This window comes from Erythrolamprus reginae, chromosome 2 (genome assembly GCF_031021105.1).
Source record: "Erythrolamprus reginae isolate rEryReg1 chromosome 2, rEryReg1.hap1, whole genome shotgun sequence".
In the NCBI taxonomy this organism is placed as follows: Eukaryota; Metazoa; Chordata; class Lepidosauria; order Squamata; family Dipsadidae; genus Erythrolamprus; species Erythrolamprus reginae.
The window spans coordinates 104,537,955-104,559,344 of NC_091951.1; positions in this window are offsets into that span (position 1 = coordinate 104,537,955).

Here is a 21,390-nt window from a genome sequence, read left to right on the forward strand (position 1 = left end):
AAACTAAATGTCAACCGCTCCAAACTTGACTGCAAAAAGTACGACTTCAGCAACAGAGTAATCAACGCCTGGAATGCACTACCTGATTCTGTGGTTTCTACTCCTAACCCAAAACCTTTAACCTTGGACTATCTACAATTGACCTCTCCCCCTTTCTAAGAGGTCTGTAAGGGGCGTGCATAAGCACACCATTGTGCCTACCGTCCCTGTCCTATTGTCTACTTTTTATCATTACTTATCTAATGTTTTATATGTACAAATTATCACCCTATAATTGTTTGACAAATAAATAAATAAATAAATAAATAAATAAATAAATGAATGAATAAATAAATAAATAAATCATAAGACAGTCTAGTCAGTAGTCAGATAAGGTCATTTTTGTTGTTCTGTTTTCAAAGAACCATTTTGAAATGGATCTACTGTTACTGAGGATAGGAGTTTTATGGGTTATAAATGGGGGAAAAGATGAAGCTGCAAAAGACATGTTTCTTTTGATTGTCCGTTAGCTAGCTTTCAGCATAGACTTTCACAGAGACACAGAAAAATCAATATGTGAGACCCCAGTCTAGAAAAAACAACTTGAGTTTCTTTATTCCTTACAACAGATCAATATTTTTTTAAAAAATATTCTGTTTCATCAGAGCACAACCCACTCAAAAATTCCAAATGGAACATTCTTAGACAATTTTGTTCCAAGTTTCCCCTTTTCTACTTTTGGGACAACCCCTCCCCCCCATTTCACTTCAGGATTGCAATATTTTACTGCAATTCTCATTTAATTTCTTGGCTGGAGGATTAATAACAACCACCACTGATTTTTCTATAAGTAGCCTCTCAATTATATCTGCAATAGGATATATTCTATTATGGGTTAAATAATAATAATAATAATAATAATAATAATAATAATAATAATAATAATAATAATAATAAATTAGATTTGTATGCTGCCCCTCTCTGAGAACTCGGGGCGGCTCACAACAATAATAACAATGTACAAATCCAATATTTAAAAACACAATTTAAAAACCCTTTATTAATAAAATAATCAGACAGCCCAATCAAACCATACAAAAAGCAGTAGTTAGGGGAGGTGTCAATTTCCCCATGCCTGGCAATAAAGGTGAGTTTTCAACAACTTATAAAATGGAAGGAGGGTGTGGGCAGTTCTGATATCCGTGGGGAGTTGGTTCCAGAGGGCCGGGGCCACCACAGAGAAGACTCTTCCTCTTAGTCGACCTAATCGGCCGCTGGGATTCGAGCAGCAGAAGACAGTCCCAGAGGTATTCTGGTCCGATGCCATGTAGGGCTTTATAGGTCATAACCAACAGTTCGAATTGTGCTGGGAAACTAATCGGTAGCCAGTGCAGGCCGCGGAGTGTTGATGAGACATGGGCGTACCTAGGGAGGCCCATGATTGCTCTTGCAGCCGCATTCTGCACGATCTGGAGTTTCCGAACACTAAATGGTAGGAGGAAGAGTAATTATTTGTTTTATTCTATGAAGATCTTTCTTTACTGTATTACCATATTTATTTTTAGAAAACATGAAAAAAATAGGCAGAACTTTCTTCTCAACTTTATTATCATAATCAAAATTCCTTTAAAAACATAGTTCTTGTAGTTTTATGAAATGAATGTTAACCAATTAAAATCATGTATAGTTGTCATTTGACTCCAAGTTGAATTGAAGGAAATTTATCTAAACATATTAGAAGTGTAATTTCAACAGTGCCAATTAGATGTATGGTGGCATTATTCCATAAAAACAAGATACCAATAATTCTCATTAAATATATGAACCCAGTTTATATTAACTACATTGCCATTAATTCTTCCACATTTAAAAAAAAGATTTTTTAAAAAATAACTAATCTATTGAGATTATCCATAATTTGCTGAAATGAACAATAGTAAATATTCCTAACTGGGCCTAACTGGGCGGGCAATTATCATTTTAAAAAAACAATCATGTCATCCCAAGTCTGGAAAATATGGATTGGATGAATGAGTCATTTCTCTTTCCAACGTTCCTGGCATGATGCGATGAAGAAAAGTAGTTGTCTATTTGATGTAAGAAGCAAATATCTACTCTCTCGCTTTAAATATCCCAGAGGCAAAATATCTGTGATAGTCATTGTCAAGGCTGTGAGTAAAGGTAATAACATTGATGTGGTGGTGCATCTTGGCACAAATGATTTGTCCCAGAGAAATGTCAATGTAGTAAAAAGAGATTTTCAATGTCTAAGTGTGGAGCTGGGTAAAATAGCAGATTCAGTGACTTTCTCAGAGGTGTTACCGGTTTGTGGCCAAGAGGATAAAACAACGTGTATCATAGAGTTTAATGTGTGGTTAAAGCAGTGGTGTAAAGCTGAAGGTTTTGGCTATGTAAGTAATGATGTCAGTAGGTGGTCTAATAGGGAGTTGTTTAAGAGGGATGGTTTGCATCCATCATACAGAGGTACCCAGGTACTCGGTGAGGAATTCAGAACTTTTTTGGACAGGCATTTAAACTAGGTAAAGGGGACAGAGATGTAACTGATGTGGGTGATTTCTGTCCCCGACCAATGAGGATAAAGCAGTTTTTGGAAGCTTATGAAAAAGGAGCTGCAAATAAAATAGATGTAGTTGTTGATGATAAGGGGCAAACTAATAATGAAAATAATGTTCTTCGTGTAATGTGCACGAATGCTCGAAGCTTGAGCAACAAGCTCTGTGAATTAATGGCCATAATATCTAGAGATAATTTGGACCTGGTTGCCATAACTGAGACATGGTTTAAGGATTCTAATGAATGGGAAATATCCATACCAGGCTATACACTGTATAGGAAGGATAGAATAGAGAGAAGGGGAGGTGGAGTAGCCATTTATGTTAAAGAAACTCTAAAAACAACACTAATTCAAAATACATGTCAAGATCTAGAGACCCTCTGGATTTGCATGCAAAATAAAGACGGTTCTGTCATTAGAATTGGGGTGATCTATAGGCCTCCAGGGCAATCTGAGGAATATGACAACAAGATGGTGGATGAAATTACCCAAATGGCAGTAAAGGGAGATATTGTGGTTATGGGTGATTTCAACATGCCTGATGTTGACTGGAATATCCCCAGTGCCCTTACATGCAAAAGTAAGAATATAGTAGAAGCCTTTACAGGAGCAGCTCTGGCACAGCTGGTTAAGACACCAACTAGAGGGGAGAATATTCTAGATTTAGTTTTTACGAATGGGAATTGGGTTTCAGATGTCAAGGTGGGAGAAAATTTAGGTTGCAGTGACCATCTATGTTTGTGGTTTGATGTAAAAACTCATTGTGAGCAATCCTATAATGCAACCAAAGTATTGGATTTCAGAAAAACAAATTTTAATGCAATGGGGGAATATTTAGATAATGAATTAAAGGGGAGGGATAAAATGGCAGGAGCGAGCACCCAGTGGACTGTATTTAAAAAGGCCATCTTAAAAGCCACTGGACTGTATGTAAGACAAATAACTAAAGGTAAAAGGAAGAAGAAACCGCTATAGTTTAGCAATGATGTAAGGACTACAGTCAATGAAAAAAAGGCTGCCTATAGGAGGTATAAAGAGTCTGGAAGTATAGCTGATAGGGAGGTGTATAAAATGAGACAGAAGGAGGCGAAACAGATAATATATGCTGCTAAAGCCTCAAAAGAGGAAGAAATTGCCAAATCTCTAAAGAAGGGGGATAAAACCTTCTTCAGATATATTAGTGATAAGAAGAAGAAAAACTGCGGCATCACGAAGCTTAGTACCGGGAAAAATACATGCATTAATGGGAATAAGGAGATCGCTGACCATTTCAATAGCTACTTCTGTTCAGTTTTCTCAAAAGACACCTTACAAAATAATACTATAGAGGGATATAGCATTGCCTCCAACTGTACGGATTCAGCTCCAGTGATCTTAGAAGCCGATGTCTTAGAAGAACTTGAACGATTAAAGATAAATAAGGCAATGGGTCCAGATGGCATCCACCCCAGAGTTCTTAAAGAACTCAGATCTGTCATTGCTACCCCCCTGACTGATTTGTTTAACCAATCCTTGTTAACAGGAGATGTTCCTGAGGATTGGAGAATGGCAAGTGTTGTGCCTATCCACAAGAAGGGCAGTAGAGAAGAAGCTGGTAACTACAGGCCAGTTAGCTTGACATCAGTTGTCGTTAAAATGATGGAGACTCTACTGAAAAAGAGGATAAATCAGCACCTAAAAAACAATAAATTATTGGACCCAAATCAGCATGGCTTTACTGAAGGCAAATCATGTCAGACTAATCTCATTGATTTCTTTGACTATGTCACAAAAGTGTTGGATGAAGGTGGTGCCGTGGATATTGCCTACCTGGACTTCAGCAAAGCCTTTGATACGGTTCCGCATAAAGAGCTGATAGATAAATGAGTGAAGATTGGACTTAATCCCTGGATAGTTCAATGGATTTGCAGCTGGCTGAAGCATAGACACCAGAGGGTTGTTGTGAATGGCGAGTATTCTGAGCAGAGTCAGGTTACAAGCGGTGTGCCACAAGGGTCTGTTCTGGGTCCTATTCTTTTTAATATGTTTGTGAGTGACATAGGGGAAGGTCTGGTAGGGAAGGTTTGCCTATTTGCCGATGACTCTTAAGTGTGCAATAGGGTTGATATTCCTGGAGGCGTCGGCAATATGGTAAATGATTTAGCTTTACTAGATAAATGGTCAAAGCAATGGAAACTGCAGTTTAATGTTTCCAAATGTAAAATAATGCACTTGGGGAAAAGGAATCCTCAATCTGACTATTGTATTGGCAGTTCTGTGTTAGCAAATACTTCAAAAGAAAAGGATTTAGGCGTAGTGATTTCTGACAGTCTCAAAATGGGTGAACAGTGCAGTCAGGCAGTAGGGAAAGCAAGTAGGATGCTTGGCTGCATAGCTAGAGGTATAACAAGCAGGAAGAGAGAGATTATGATCCCGCTATATAGAATGCTGGTGAGACCACATTTGGAATACTGTGTTCAGTTCTGGAGACCTCACCTACAAAAAGATATTGACAAAATTGAACGGGTCCAAAGACGGGCTACAAGAATGGTGGAAGGTCTTAAGTATAAAACGTATCAGGAAAGACTTAATGAACTCAATCTGTATAGTCTGGAGGACAGAAGGAAAAGGGGGGACATGATCGAAACATTTAAATATATTAAAGGGTTAAATAAGGTCCAGGAAGGAAGTGTTTTTAATAGGAAAGTGAACACAAGAACAAGGGGACACAATCTGAGGTTAGTTGGGGGAAAGATCAAAAGCAACATGAGAAAATATTATTTTACTGAAAGAGTAGTAGATCCTTGGAACAAACTTCCAGCAGACGTGGTAGATAAATCCACAGTAACTGAATTTAAACATGCCTGGGATAAACATATATCCATCCTAAGATAAAATACAGAAAATAGTATAAGGGCAGACTAGATGGACCATGGGGTCTTTTTCTGCCGTCAGACTTCTATGTTTCTATGTCATTTAAAATAATTAAATATATTGTAACTACTATAACCACAGACTGGTTTAAGAGGAGTACAGTGGCTCCTGTGGCTAGGACATTGGGTTGACAACTTGCAAGACTGAGTTCAAGACTTGAGAGCTGCTACTGACAATGTGAGATACTGTCATTCGCTCCTACCAACCTAGCAGTTTGACAGCATGTATTTGCAATTAAATAGATAGGTACCACTTCAGGGGCACATCAATGGGACATGAAAAGAGCCCCAAACTAGGTGCTTCCCCAGGCAAAAATGATGTCACTAGTTAACCCTTTAAACTGGGAAGTGCCTTGGTACTTTCCACACAAATGCACATGGTGCAATTAGGAAGAATGCCAGATACCCAGGTTGATATCTTTTGGGCTTGAGCCATTTCTATCCTTTTGTCTTTCCTCAGAATTCAGGACAATGTATATAATATCCCATCATCTTTCTTGCAATTACAACTATTTAGAAAATTTGGGTTGAGGGAAGATGACTGGCACAATTTTATTTAATAAGCTCTGCGGCTGAGGTTGAGCCTGATTCTTTCCAATGCTTTAGCTACTCTACCTATAAGAGAAGAGCTTCTGCAACACTTAAAATATATAACTCTAAATTGTTAAACTTTCTGCAGTATTTTACAATTTTGTTCTTAAAGGCATGCAACTACTCTTTCCAGCCAATCTATATATAACTAAAACTCTCCCGTTTGTCGGTAAACTTCAATTGACTTTGTGCATCACAGGGCAACAATTTTTGAAGAAAGAAACCTCAAATGAGATAACTTAAATAATTCATCCAAAATCCATGATTCATGACTACAGTGGACCTGGAATTTTAAGGATCTTCCGATTTGTGGCTGCCACAGCACTATTATATGTGGCTGCAGTTAGCTATACTCATTTGTGATTTCCAATGCTGTGGGCCAGCTTTCCATAAGCAAAGTTAATTAATAAATAAAGGAAGCCAGCAAGAAGTCAGAAACCATTATTACACGAATACAATTTTTGAATGAAAGTACCTCTAATTTGCTGAATTAAACAATGTATAAAAATACCCAAGACCCTTTATTCCCGTGGGACTGAAATTTTCACGACTAATTTGTAGCATCCCTGCAGTCATGTGAATTAGAAACTGTATTAAGCATTGGATACAGGATGAAAGGCAAATGACCTATTACTTGCTATTTATATGTAAACTGTGAGTTTATGCATTGGAGACCATTTTTTTGCATGTCCAATCACATGTGGCCAGTAAAGAATTCTATTCTATTCAATTCTGTTCTGTTCTACTTTGACTCCCCCTTTTTTTGCCCATTTAACTCTTCTAGTTTTAATTATAAAGAGGATAATCTCATTCACAATAATCAGACTGTATGGATCATCCAAACATACAATAACAATATTACACTATACAGTACTGTACTGTACTGCACTACTAAACCTAAATTTGAGAGGAAATCCAATTTTTCTACACTAATTGTTCCAGAAATTTTATTTGCACCTTTATCAAAAGCCTTTTCAATATTTAATGATGCCAAACTGGTTGTTTCATTCTAACCCTCATGTAATAATAGAAAATCCGTTAGTAATCTAACAGGGCCATATGAGATTCGTCTGCTTAAAATATTAGTCTAAACAAATATTTGGAAATGAGTCCCTGGCTTAGTTTACTCTGAATGATAAGTATTCCTTCTCGTGGAAAGAACAAATAACGCCTGCTTTGTCTTACTTTAGGCTGCTCAATTCATGCTTTACATATTATGGGATTTTTAAAAATATGTTTGAAGTTAAGCAGTGAGTTTTATTGTTCCTTTACTTAGATATATAAAATGATATATATCAGTTACGGCAAACCTTTTTTGGTTCGCCCGCCAAAAGGGGTGTATGTGGGTGTGTTAGCATGCATTCACATGTCCACACACCTTCCTTTCACCCCATGCATGTGCACCACCCTGTGCTGCCTCCTGCGCATGTGCACGGTGTTATGTATGGAAGATCAGTTGTCAAGCAGATTGCATGTAAAGATCAGTTGTCAAGCAGATTGCATGTATACTTGTGAAAGTTGTTTACCTTGTTTCAATTGGCTCCCGGGTTTTGGCGCCAGAATTGTATCACTGTCAGAAGCTCCTGTTGCCGGGCTAAAATGTATACATAGGGAAAGCCACTGTATTACGCTCTCTCTCTCTCTATCTCGCGTATGAGCTGTCACAGTAGCCGCGTCTAGCTAGCGTACTGTCAAACGAACAAAGAGTACAAAATAGCAACCGAGTGAGAGTCTTATTACTGGCGACGAGGATGGGATTCGAACCCACGCGTCTTATTACACAGCCCTTTCTGAAGCATGGTAGGGAGTGGTAGGTTCATACCGGTGTGGTCCAGAGAGCCGCACCAGATGAACCCACTGATTTTTGACAGGTTTTTTCCTGGCATCTCCATGTCGGAAGAAGCCTCCCCCCCATCTTAATGCTGACCTTTATTCTTTGTCTGAAGCACAGCTGAGGGTTTCTTCCACACAGAGATCCTGGGGAAAAAATAGCTGAAAATCAGTGGGTTCATAATGAGCTGGCTCTCTGGACCACACCCGTATGAACCCTTTGCCGCTGGTAGGTGAAAAAAATTAGCCAAACAGAGAAATCGGAAGTGCATTTTTCTGAACTTCTGGTTTGTCCATTGGGGGATTATTATTTTTTTTGCCTCTGGGGACTCCCTGAAGCATCTAGAGGATGAAATGGCCTTTTCCAAGACCAAAAATTAGCTGGCCAGTGTGTACGTGTGCGCTGGAGCTGTAACATGGAAAAGTCTCATGTGCCCTCCCATATGGCTCTGCATGCCACCTGCGGCACGTGTACCATAGATTTGCCATCACTGATAGAATAGAATAGAATAGAATTTTATTGACCAAGTGTGATTGGACACACAAGGGATTTGTCTTGGTGCATAGCTCTCAGCGTACATAAAATAAAATATACATTTGTCAAGAATCATGTGGTACGACACTTAATGATTGTCATAGGGGTCAAATAAGCAGTGCTCTGTAGCGACATTTTGAGGTTAGGAGTTGAAACAGTTTGTGTCCAGGATGTGAGGGGGTCAGTAAATATTTTCCCCACCCTCTTTTTGACTCGTGCAGTATACAGGTCCTCAATGGAAGACAGGTTGGCAGCAATTACTTTTTCTGCAGTTCTGATTTGATATTTGATCATTACAATCTTGTCACCCCTGAATAGTTTCACAGCATTTTTTTTTGCCTCATATAGGAGGGCATTGTTTGCATCAAAATGAAAACATAGTGGTGAGATGTGTTGTTAAATCTCCACTCCATCATATTATTGGATATCTTGCTCTCAAATATGATGGAGTGGAGAACAACATATCTCACCACTATGTTTTCATTTTGATGCAAACAATGTGGCAGATGTCCTCTGTATCATACATGGTGTTCAGAGCTCATTTATTTCTTCCCACCCTTATTAATAAATGTTTTAGTTGTGTCTAATCAGTAATCTTATATTTTCCTAATAAGGGATCATCACAATGGAATTTCTATGAAAGATGCAAAATTTTCCATCATTGCAATTATTATTAGGAGAGACTGGATCTGAGTTATTCATAGTCACAATGGCTTCTGAAGAGATTGCATTTTATCCTTTTAATTTTTGTTTGTCAATTTACTTTTCTTTATCTGTCTTATTTTTAAATTAACTTCTTGGTCAATGACTGTCAAGTTTATAAGTAAATAAGTAGGCAAAGAAATGCCATAGTAGCTCTTTTCTTCATTGGGCTAAATTCTGTAAGAGTTTAGTATATTATCATTTTTTATTTGGGATTAGAAATACTTGTATTGAAAAACATATGAATATACATGTGTTTGGGGTTGGTGCTTATGCACTGGGCATATGCATGTGTGTGTAATTTTGGTGAGATAAATAATTATGTTCTACTTCCAATTTTAAATGTTACTGTGTTATTTCTTTCATATCAGATAATTTAATTATTTTTTAAAAAATAAAGCATCATTGTCAAATTATGATAAAATATGAAGAAAACCCTGATAAGGGAAGGATGCATGTTGTTGTAGTGATTCAAGAAACTAAGATCTCAGATCATATTCTTGTTCTTTATATTGTCCAAGCTAATTAATTTTAATTTCCAAAAACACTCTTCAAGGGCCTATGATTTTCTTTCACGGATATGTTTGGCAGTGTAGGAAAAAAATACATCTGTGAAGAAATATTAATTGCTTGTAACAAATCAGTTTGGTTCATAATTATTTTCTACATCAATTCATTTAAGAAAAATTTAAAAAGTTGAAAAATGTGCATGACAAAGAGAAAGCATAAAATTGGCATAAAACAGAACTACAAACACCTAGCTAGCATTTAGGTACAAGAGCTTTACCCATTGTTTAACATTACTGTCATTCCTTCTTTCCCACTTTAATTCTTTTTAAATTCCTTTTTAAAAAATAAAGCATTATTTTCAGCTTCAAGATATGTAATGCGTTTTAGAGTCTCTTTTCCCCACATCCCATTGTTCTATTTTTTGATAATTGCAAATGTAAATAGGACACAAAGAAATCAGCTCTACCTGTAAGGCAAATAATGCACTGAAAAGTTACAGGTAAATGTTGAGAAAAATATCTGTAGCCAGAGTTGATTTCTTTGGTGTCAAGTGTAAGTTTCAATTAATGTGATCCTCAGCATCTGCTTTTGTTTCCTTGTACAGTGGGAAACAATAGCATGCATCACGAGGAAGTAGTAATTTCCAACTGATGAGTTTTATCATGATGGGGAGGATATTAATCCTTCAGTCAGGTAAACCTATTGATTATATTCACAATAAATTTCAGGGATTTCCAGATCCTCTGCTTCCCTTCTTTTGTAATCATTCTACTGCAAGTAATTTTAGTGCATTTTACTGTTATTCATTTTTGAAAGAATGTAAGAAATAAATGGTACAAATGGAAGAATCGTGTACAAGTAATAAAATACTGGCAGATGAACAACAAACCCGGCCTATCATAAAAGCTAAATATTTGAATGCTTCATTAGAATATAATTTTATAAGATATTTCACATCTCTTTCCTAATTTAGTTCTATATACCCTTCTTGAAACTTAAGTCCAAAGGGTTAATACAACCCAAAACATTAGAAAAGACTGTATATAATAAACAACAACAAACAACATTGTTAATCAAACTGCAAATTATACATCAAATTAATATACAGTACGAACTCTGATGTTAGATGTGGCATGATTCCATTTATACAACTTAGCATTGTTTGCAATTCTGCAAATATTATTAAGATGTACCTTCTTTTAGAAACCACATACTGTTTATTGCTGAACTTTTTTATTATAGTGCATTAAAGTCCAAGACACAGAAGCTTATAGCTGTCCTATACAAACTACACAGCTGGGGGGTGTCGCTTATGCCAGAAGGAAATCAATGCCTATGCTGTGACCATAAACACAGATAAATCCTGAAAAGAGGACACTACAGTTTGCCATTGTTTTCCACAAACAATGTTCAAATCAGTTGATGAAAATCCACATTGGCATATTTATTCACAACAAGAAATACCATGTAGTAGCTGAACATATATGAAGTAAAATAAAGACTTTAGAACCTTTAGGATGAAAAGTTAAATAAGAAGAACTAGATAAGAGAAGGTGCATGGCCAAACACTGTGATGACATGGAGTTCCCCGCACTTTGCAGGGGAACACCAATATCTACGTTGCTAGGGGAACCTGGTTGATTGATTGATTGATTAGTTAAACCTATATGCCACCCACTCCCAAAGGACTCTGTCAGAATCAGGTCAAACCACCCTAGGGGGTGGCAAACCCACTAGGAAGTCAACATAGACCTCTCAAACAGTGGTAGTGGAAGATGACTCATAAAAGTCATCCTAGCCATGGCAGCCACAAATTGTCTGATTGATCGAAGATTGGACAGGGAAGAAGAATAAAGACTAAGTGCTGGAGAGAAAGAATAAGAAAACTGGAGCTGGTGAGTTACACTGCCAAATGGAAAACTTTGGTTAAAAAAAATTTAAGCTCAAAGGGGAAACAAAAGGACTGAAAGAACTTGGAATTATGTGATAGACCTGGTGGTGACCTAAGTGATTGGAAAATAAGATTAGAAGTGAATATTTTGTACAATTTGAGCTGATTTAAATTATAGAAGAATATTGCTGAACAGGAAAAACAGACTTGGGGGATTAACAAAGAGTTGGTGAACTCCCCAACTCTGGACACCTTCAAGAGGAGATTGGACTTCCATTTGGCTGGGGTGCTGTAGGGTTTCCTGCTCAGGCAGGGGGTTGGACTCAATGACCTAACGGTCCCTTTCAACTCTATTAATAAATAAATAAATACCATCTGCTGGTTAGAGGAATTATCACCATTATGGAATATTTCTATGGATATTTTGACAGCTGCTGACCTTGAACTGGAAAATTATTTTGGACAGTTTGAAAAAAATTCAAAACAGTGAAAAATTTGTTATTGTACTAAAAGACATTGTGTCCATCTGTTTGGATTGAAATAAATTTGGAATGAACTTTAATATAAGATTAGAAGGACTTGGAGTCTTAGTGAGAATATGGATAACTAAATGCTAAAAACTGACATTTCATTTCAGAAAAGAATTTTAAAAGGATGTGGAACAGATACTTGTTGACAGCTGGATTGATTGTAAAGATTCATGAATTTTAACTTTGATGACATGAAACAAGTGATTATGAAGAGTTGGTAGCATTTTTTAAAGATTGGCTTGAAGATTTAAAGAGATGCTTTTGGGACTTGGAGTTGGAGCTGGAAAAGAAAAAGAACTAGATGATAACAAATAATTTGAAAATATGATGGCAAGGAATGAAAGTAGAAAAAAAGAAGAACAAGAAGGCAACAGAGAGGAGAGTAAATTGGAAGAGGAAAAGCAGGTGGATGAAGATGTTGAGATCCACAGTGATAAAGAAAAGAGGACATTGAAAATGGACAGACTAATAATTATATTGAAATTTATGATGATTACACAGGGGATAACAGTGACAAAAAGAGAATAGTGCAAGAATGTTGGTACTGGATGAAACAAACTAAAAAAGGAGGAAATAGAGGAAGGGACTAAGAAAAGCTGAAGGAAGACCTATACAATTAATATAAACAAAGAGGAGAAAAGGAGAGAGGGAAAGAAGTTGGGGGTACAAAGGTAAAAGAAAGGGGAAAAAAGTTAAGAAAAGGAGAATAGAAGCTTAAAGAAAATGGATGATTGATGTTGGAGAGGAAAATAATCTTTGATTCTGATAATTAATATTAATAGTGAAAAATAGAAATAGATTTTTTTTCTATTTAGCACTACTGTAATTATATTTGACTATGATAAATTATTATTGATAGTGAATAAGATACATTTAAATATTTTAATGCTTAACATTAAACTTATATGAAACTTATGTATAAGTTATATGAATAGATGTTATTTTTGTGAAAACATAATTAAGTTTGGACTGATAGATTCAATTTAAAATTGACGTAATTATATATTTGTGCTGTTACAGGGAAATATAAAACATAAAAAGAAGAATGAAATAGGTCAATTTGTGGAAATGTATAGAATTTGAATAATTACTATTTCCTTTTTTTGTATAGGATACCAATTTGAAATAATACACAAAGAATTTAATATGAAAATTGAAATGAATAATTAATGCTTTATTATAAATTATATAATTGAATGTTGATTTTTATGGGGCATTTAGTTATAATAAAAATAGGAGGTTAAGAAAAGTGAATGATGAGTAATTTCTCCAAAAGTGTTATCCTCAATACAAAGATCTCAAAGATCTTTCGAAAATAGTTCCTGAAAAAGAAAATGATATGTACCAGGGGCCACAATCAAGGTTGCACTGTATTGTAATGATAATCCTTTAGTCATTTTTGTTTTCTTCCCAGCAGGAGGACTTGTATGAAAAAAAAATGCCCAGAGAGAACACTTTTGAACTTTATTAATTAGTTATTCCTGTATTTTATTAAGGATTTTTTTATTGCAATAAGCTGAAAAGTTTTTTTTAAAGTTTTTTTTTAATGCAGAATTCAAAGTTCTCTATGCTTGGGCTATGGAAATAAGTCTGTGATGCTGATGAGAACCAAGGAGAAGAGGAAAGCATGCTTTTACTTTCATGCTCATTTATTTTCAAGATAGCCCAAATCACCAGAACAGATGTCATGGATATCCACATATGTTGGACAGATACAAGTTCAAAACTCAAAAGAAACATATTGCTGGGATTGTCTCCTACATGTGGATATGCTAGATGCGGGAATAGTTGACTTTAAAAAATATTTTATGGTAAAATTGATAGGAATGCAACTCTTAGACCATAGGAATGCAACCATACTAAAGATTCAGTAAATATATATTTGAGACAGTGAGACAAAAATGATAGAAGCCAGTTGGAATAGAAATAGGAGCAGCTTGGGATCAGGAGGTCTCTGAAAGATAAGCCACTGAAGCTAACCCAATCCCTAAAGCAGCTAGAAATGCTGCATTTTTGACATTTGGATCATCTTTTGGTCAGATATCTATGGAGATATTTATGGAGATTGTCAATCATCCAGATCATGGTGTGCCAAAGGTGCTGTTCAAAAAGCAACTGGATTTTCTTGGTTTTTTTCCTCTTGAAAATATTTCACTTAGAAACATCGAAACATAGAAACAGAGAAGATTGATGGCAAAAAAAGACCTCATGGTCCATCTAGTCTGCCCTTATACTATTTCCTGTATTTTATCTTAGGATGGATATATGTTTATCCCAGCAATGTTTAAATTCAGTTACTGTGGATTTACCAACCACGCCTGCTGGAAGTTTGTTCTAAGCATCTACTATACTGCTCATCCTAGAAGGTGGATCGGGTGACCTTGGGGCTACAGATATACCCCAAGTGGCATCAATAATTCTCAGAGAATTAATAATTGACCTTCAGAATGCTAATGATCAGATGACTACAAAGAATGCTTTCATTCCCCACCATTGAGCCAGAACTGAGGACGTTTCTTGAGTGAGAAATGAAATATTTTTTAAAAAAAACCAAGAAAGTACAGAAAGCCTTTCAAACAGCACCTTTGGGACATTTTGGTCAGATAGTTTCAGGCTGTTATTTGGGTAAAATTTCAATATTTTACTTCCTTGAACTTTCTTTGGAGCCTTGGTAGTGTAGTGGTTAGAATGCTGCATTGCAGTCAAATTCTGCTGACTAGCAGCAGTTTGATCCTGTCTAGCTCAAGGTTAACTCAGCCTCCTATCTTTCCTATGTCAGTAAAAGAGGACCCAGATAGTTGGAGGTGATATGCTGACATTTATAAACTGCTCACAGAGTTCTGTAAAGCATATAGATCTAAGTGGTATTGCTATGTTTGTATGTATGTTTGGTTTTATAATAAGGTGTTTTTTAGTTGTTTAGTATTGGATTGTTACATGCTGTTTTTTGTCACTGTTGTTAGCTGCCCCGAGTCTGCGGAGAGGGGCGGCATACAAATCAATCAAACAAACAAACAAACAAACAAACAAATAAATAAATAAATAAATAAATAAATATTCCCAAACTTAAATCCACTCTCCAAGAAGCGGTCCTCCCAAATTACATCCACTTCTTTCTATGATATTGTCATATTGCTGATAATGTCCCTGTAGATTTTCTGAAGGAGTGAGAGTTGTGCTCCTAACCTTAAAAAAGCTGTACAGTTTAGTTTCAGTGTTTTTATTTATTTCTTGATTATTTATTAATACATCACCTGGAAATATCTAGCACCTTGAAATACAGACCAAGAAGATATTTGTTATTACAGTTCTCATAGGAATCATGAATAATTCCTTGTATTTTTGTAATTCAAAGAGATATGTGGATAAATACTTGAAAAACTGCAAAAAGCTCAACAGTATTTATGGTACAGTGGGGAAAAAACGGTATCAGCACAAAAGATAACTATTTCCTGCCAGCAACTGCCTATTCAATTCAATCTGGGATCCAAAAAGAGACAGACAAAAAATATATCCTTCATCTCCATATCTGCGTTCTATAACTATAGAGCAGTAAAGAATAAACTAAGCAGAGTTTGAAGAGTGCTGCTCAAAGCTCTCTTTTATTTAGATCCACTGAAGATAACATTGTTTGGACAAATGACTTGAATTTCCCCAAGCAGCTATAATAAATAATGTGTACAAGTAATAAAAATGACAAGGGAGTTCTTTGTGCGAATAAATGGTTCTCTCTTACATGGCTATGTAAATCTTTGAAGGGTGCTTTGCTTTTGTGAAGTTTTCTGTGAACCCTTCCCCCAACATACCTTAGAAAGTAGAGTCTCTTCATTTCCAACAACTAAAAGAAATAACCATGATAATAAGCAATGGGGTCCTCCTGGTTTGGCCCAGTTCTGTGAACCAGTAGTGGCAGCAGCAGCGGGAGGCTCCGCCCACCTACCCAGATCACTTCTGCACATGTAGAAGAAGCATCACACGTGAGTGAACCAGTAATGGTGGGTTTTAGATCCCACTGCTGATGATTTGCAGTCCCCTTAAGCATCCTTAGAACCTCAAGTTGAACAGAAGCCTATTTGTTGGAGAAAATAAGAGGAGGCTTATGATATGACACGTCCATCATGCCCCCATCTGAGTCTGAATTTGCAGGGGAAGATGAGCTGGAACAGGAGCTAACAGAGAACAAGAGGGCAGATCTGTTGACCTTGGAGGAAACTGGGAAAGAGCAGAGTCAGTCTGGGCAGGGCTTTTCAGGATTAGAAAGGCTTGCAAACAGGGAGGAGCAGGAGAGACAGAGCTCAGGTGAAAAGCAAGGACTATCCCCTCCTGATCCTAGAGCACAGAGAAAAGAGAGAAGGCAAGATCAATGCAGACTGAGCCAGCTATGAAGAAGAAAAGGGCCCTGCCCCTCCTTTATAAGGCAAATCTTGGGACTGTGATGTGAGGACCCCCCTGTGGGAGGGTCATTTATCAGGAACAACATTTGCCATTGAATCTGTTGAGCCCTGTATGCACTTGCTGATGCTTGGTGATTACTGAGCTCTGTCTTGTGGGGCTTGCCTGCTTCACTGAATTTCTTGCTCTGGTTACTGTTTGACTAACCTGGCTTACTGGACTGCTGGCCCTGGTTACTCCTTGGCTAACCTTGCTTATTGGACTACTCGCACCAAGAGGCTGCTGAAGGTGCCCATGAGAGCTTTGCACCAGGACAAAGCTGGAGTAATAAAATAAAGTTAGACCTGGTCTTTGGATGTGTTGCATTCTTGCTACATCCTGGGTCATCACACTCTTTTATTTTTTTATTTTATTCATTTGTCCAATACACAAATACATAGGAAGAAAAATAGACATGTAGTAATATATATGAGGGTGAAAGTTAACTTAGAGGAGAGGATATATGAAAGGAAGAGAATATATACGATAGGTGAAAGAAAGGAAAGACAATTGGACAGGGGACAAAAGGCACACCAGTGCACTTATGTACGCCCCTTATTGGCCTCTTAGGAACCTGGAGAGGCCGATCGTGTTCTCTGAAAAGCAAGCACAGAAACTTATTTCAAGTTTTGCTCTGAAGACAAGACAACAGGGAACCTTAGAGATGACACAAGAATCACAATATTTTCATGATGCAAATCTCTGTCAAGATGAATGTAAAATCTCCACACCATCATCACCTCCTTGAGAGGAAGAATATGCCATTTGGGGAAGTGCTGCCCTCATAGCGTTCCAATTATCATGCTTCAGAAATGTGTCAGAAGTCAGGCTAGCAAAGTTTTCACCTTCCCACGAGGACACTGCCTTCTGCTACAACTGTTGGAGCAGAGGAGGCAGGAATTGTGCCTATCACTCCCCGCTCCTGTAACCCAGGCTCAGACTTCTTGCTGAAAGCTATACATTGCTATACAGAGACACCTAGAAACTATGAAGTAACTATGGTATTTGTTAGGTTCTCATACTGAAGAGTCAGGAGACGATCGTAGTATCAGCAGCTCTTTATTATGTACATTGAACTTCAGCAAAACTCCACTAAATTATAGGCAGTTGGCTTTGGTTTATATAGAGAGGCATGGGTTTTATGGACCAATCAGATACGAATACTCTCCCACTCAGAAGAGTGGACCTGATTGGAAACACCCTGCTAATATTCAAATCCCAAAACATTACATCTTCCCTCTTAGCATGGTTTAACATATTTACATACAAAATCTTTTAAGTGCACAGGTCATTGAGTGGTTCTGTCCAGTTCAGTTGGTGCGCTAGCCTTGGGTGGAGAGGACCTGTGTGTGCTCTTGGGTTTCCCCTGTGGAACCTCCCTGGAAGTCTTGGGTGTGGCTGCAGGCTCGATGGAAACCAGCTCAGAATTATTGATAGGAGGCAACTCCTGCTCTTTAGATAAGTCCTCGGGCTCCCTGATGTCAGCATTAGCTATAGGAAAATGAGCCGGGTGGCGCAGCAGGTAGAGTGCTGTACTGCAGGCCACTGAAGCTGACTTGTAGATCTGAAGGTCAGCGGTTCAAATCTCATCACCGGCTCAAGGTTGACTCAGCCTTCCATCCTTCCAAGGTGGGTAAAATGAGGACCCGGATTTTGGGGGCAATAGCCTAGCTCTGTTTAAAAAAGTGCTATTGCTAACATGTTGTAAGCCGCCCTGAATCTAAGAAGAAGGGCGACATAAAATCAAATAAATAAATAAACAAACAAACAAACAAATAAAATCATTAGAGCCTGGCCTGCAATCTGCATTTAGGGGATGGCAGCTCCTTAACTGATCTATGTGGTGTTGCCACTTTCTGACATCTTCCAAAAGTACCCAGCAGGATTTAGTAAGATTTATTTAATTTAATAATTTCCCCTGGCTGCCAAATTCAACTTTCAGCAAAATTCCAAACAAACACAGGATTGTTAATTCCAAATGTCAGGGCAGATTTGTTCCTTTTGCTTAGAACAACTGTGGTGCAGCTCATCAAGGACAGATCGGAATTTTCTTCCCATAAGGAGTTCGGCAGGGCATTTGCCAGTGGCCATACCAGGGGTGTTGTCCTGCACCACTAGAAACTTATAGATTTGGGCCTGCCAATTGCCTGGACCTAGATGGATTAAAGCCTCCTTAGCAGCTCTAATCATTTGTTCCACCAGCGCATTGTTGCTGGGGTGGAACGGAGCAACCAATGTATGCTTAATGCCTAATTTCTTTCTTTCTTTCTTTCTTTCTTTCTTTCTTTCTTTTTTGGCAAACAAGTATAGAGTTATAGTTTGTATTAACATAACAAAGTATAAAGAAGTGATAAAAGGGATAATAGGACAGAAGGACAGGGATGGTAGGCACAATAGTGCCTTACGCACGTCCTTTAATTCTCTACGGAAACCTTCAAATGGTGTCACAGTAAGTTGCAGGCCATTATCTGATACTATAGTATCCAGTAACCCATGTGTAACGAACAATTTTCTAAGCACCTTAAAACAGCAACAGTAGTAGTATTGGACATTAGTACAATTTCAAGCCATTGTGAATAGGCATCAATTATAACCATGAATGTTTTCCCATGGAACAGGCCTGCAGGACCAGGGGGCCCTGGGCTGTTCCCACTTGTAAACCGGGAATTTCAGCGGTAAGGCTCTGGACTCCTGGTATCACCCGGTGACCCACTTCTGTATGTGTTGGCCCATGTTGGCCCACCACACATAGCTCTATGCCAGCACCTTCATTCTCACAATTCCAGGGTGCTCCTCATTAATGTTCTTAGTATTTTTTTTCCGAAGCAGTGGAGGAACAATTATGCATTTGCCCCACAATAGGTACCCCCCTTCCATCTATATCTCATCCTGCCTTTGAATAAATGGCTCAAATTCCGTTTTAACCAGCCCTTGAGGCCACCCCTACCACACTCAGTTTAAAATAATGTGAAAGAGGGCGTCTTTAGCAGTTTGCATTTCTATGTCCCACAGAGTGGGTCTTCTCCGGGTCCCGTCAACTAAACAATGCTGCTTGGCGGGACCCAGGGGAAGAGCCTTCTCTGTGGCAGCCCCGGCCCTCTGGAACCAACTCCCCCCAGAGTTTAGAATTGCCTCCGCCCTCCTTGTCTTTCGTAAGCTCCTTAAAACCCACCTCTGCCGCCAGGCATGGGGGAATTGAGATGCTCTTTCCCCTGGGCCTTTACAATTTCATGTGTGGTATGTCTGTATGTATGTTTGGTTTTTTATATCAATGGGTTTTTTAATCAGTTTTAGTATTTATTGGATTATTATTGTACATTGTTTTATTACTGTTGTTAGCCGCCCCGAGTCTTCGGAGTGGGGCGGCATACAAATCCAATAAGTAAGTAAGTAAGTAAGTAAGTAAGTAAGTAAGTAAGTAAGTAAGTAAGTAAGTAAGTAAGTAAATAAATAAATAAATATGTCGGCTGAACTCTGATTGGTCAGGGCAATAACTCTGTAAACCACTTAGAGAGGGCTGTAAAGCACTGTGAAGTGGCTTATACATTTGACTCCTACACTCCTGACTCCTATAGTGAGATATTTGTAGGCATGTTCTCTCCCAGAAATTGGAGTAAGAGTATTATAAAAAAGTTTTTCTTCTTAATATAGATGACAAACGTGAACAAGAAGGTTATACAATTAATGTTATTTTTATGTTTCTTATTTAATCTCTCATAGTATTGTAACTTATGGATAAAACTATGAAGCAAGTGTTGAGTTCCATATGCAGCGATTTAAGTGACAAAAATTAAGGCAAATAATTTATGTAATGAAAAAAGAATGGCTAACTAACCGCAGTTATTAATCTGTTGGGGGTTATGCATTGTATTTCTTCCATTGGTAACCTTGTTTTCTGAAACATACTGGGAGGCTGGACCCAAAAGGGGAAAGGGGAAAATTCACAGCTTTTGAGTTCTAGTATCATTGGCTCAGGTTAGCTAAGGCGGGAAAAGCAAATAACAGGCTATGCAGACAGTACTTCAACTCAAGACTTCCTTCTTGTAGAACAGGCTGAGACTTTTTCAACCCTGGTTTGTTGAACAAGGCACAGTAGCTTCATAGATACATGAAGCCATGTCATATCAACTGGGTTCATACATCACCATTGGGCATATACAATCAAATCACATAATGATTTAACATGGTAAATAAACTCAACCAACTTGCTGGATTTTAAACATGAATCCCTTGCATTTGTAGACTTACTTTTTAAAATTTAGTCTTCCACTTTGGTTCCATCCCCCCCCTGACCCCCCAAAAAAATTATGTCTGAAAAGGTATTGAATCCTGCTAGTTTAAATTTTTCACATTAAAAGTAATTGAAACAAAATGAGGTCTTATGCCCAGATGCAATTTACTTGAATGATTTATTGGACTAAACTTCATGTCATATTAAAAAAATATACTGGGGTTGATTCAGGTTGCATTAATGCTTCTGAAATAACCTAAGATTAAAACCGCATGTTGCCAACCAATGCACCTTCCTGCCTTTATTAAACTCCTTCTTAGGAGAGATGTAAGTTCATAATAAATCCTATTTCATTTCTTCTTTTGTATGGAAGCCAGTGTTAATGAAGTAATTTTCTTCAATTCGTGGTTAGACATTGTAAACAAATGATTTCACAGTTGGAACTCAAGATAATACCTACCTAATTTCCACCTGTAATTTGAGTCATAAAATTAGTCCAGTCTACTTTAGAAGTTTATTCCATGATGTTCCAATATGCTTTATTTTCTCCAAGTCCAATTAAGATTATTTTCATTATCGAGAAACCTAATCATGTATTTTCAGGGGATTAATTCAAAGTCAAAACCTCGCTTTCCAAAATGCTGATATTTATGAAATCAAATTTGTATCCTTT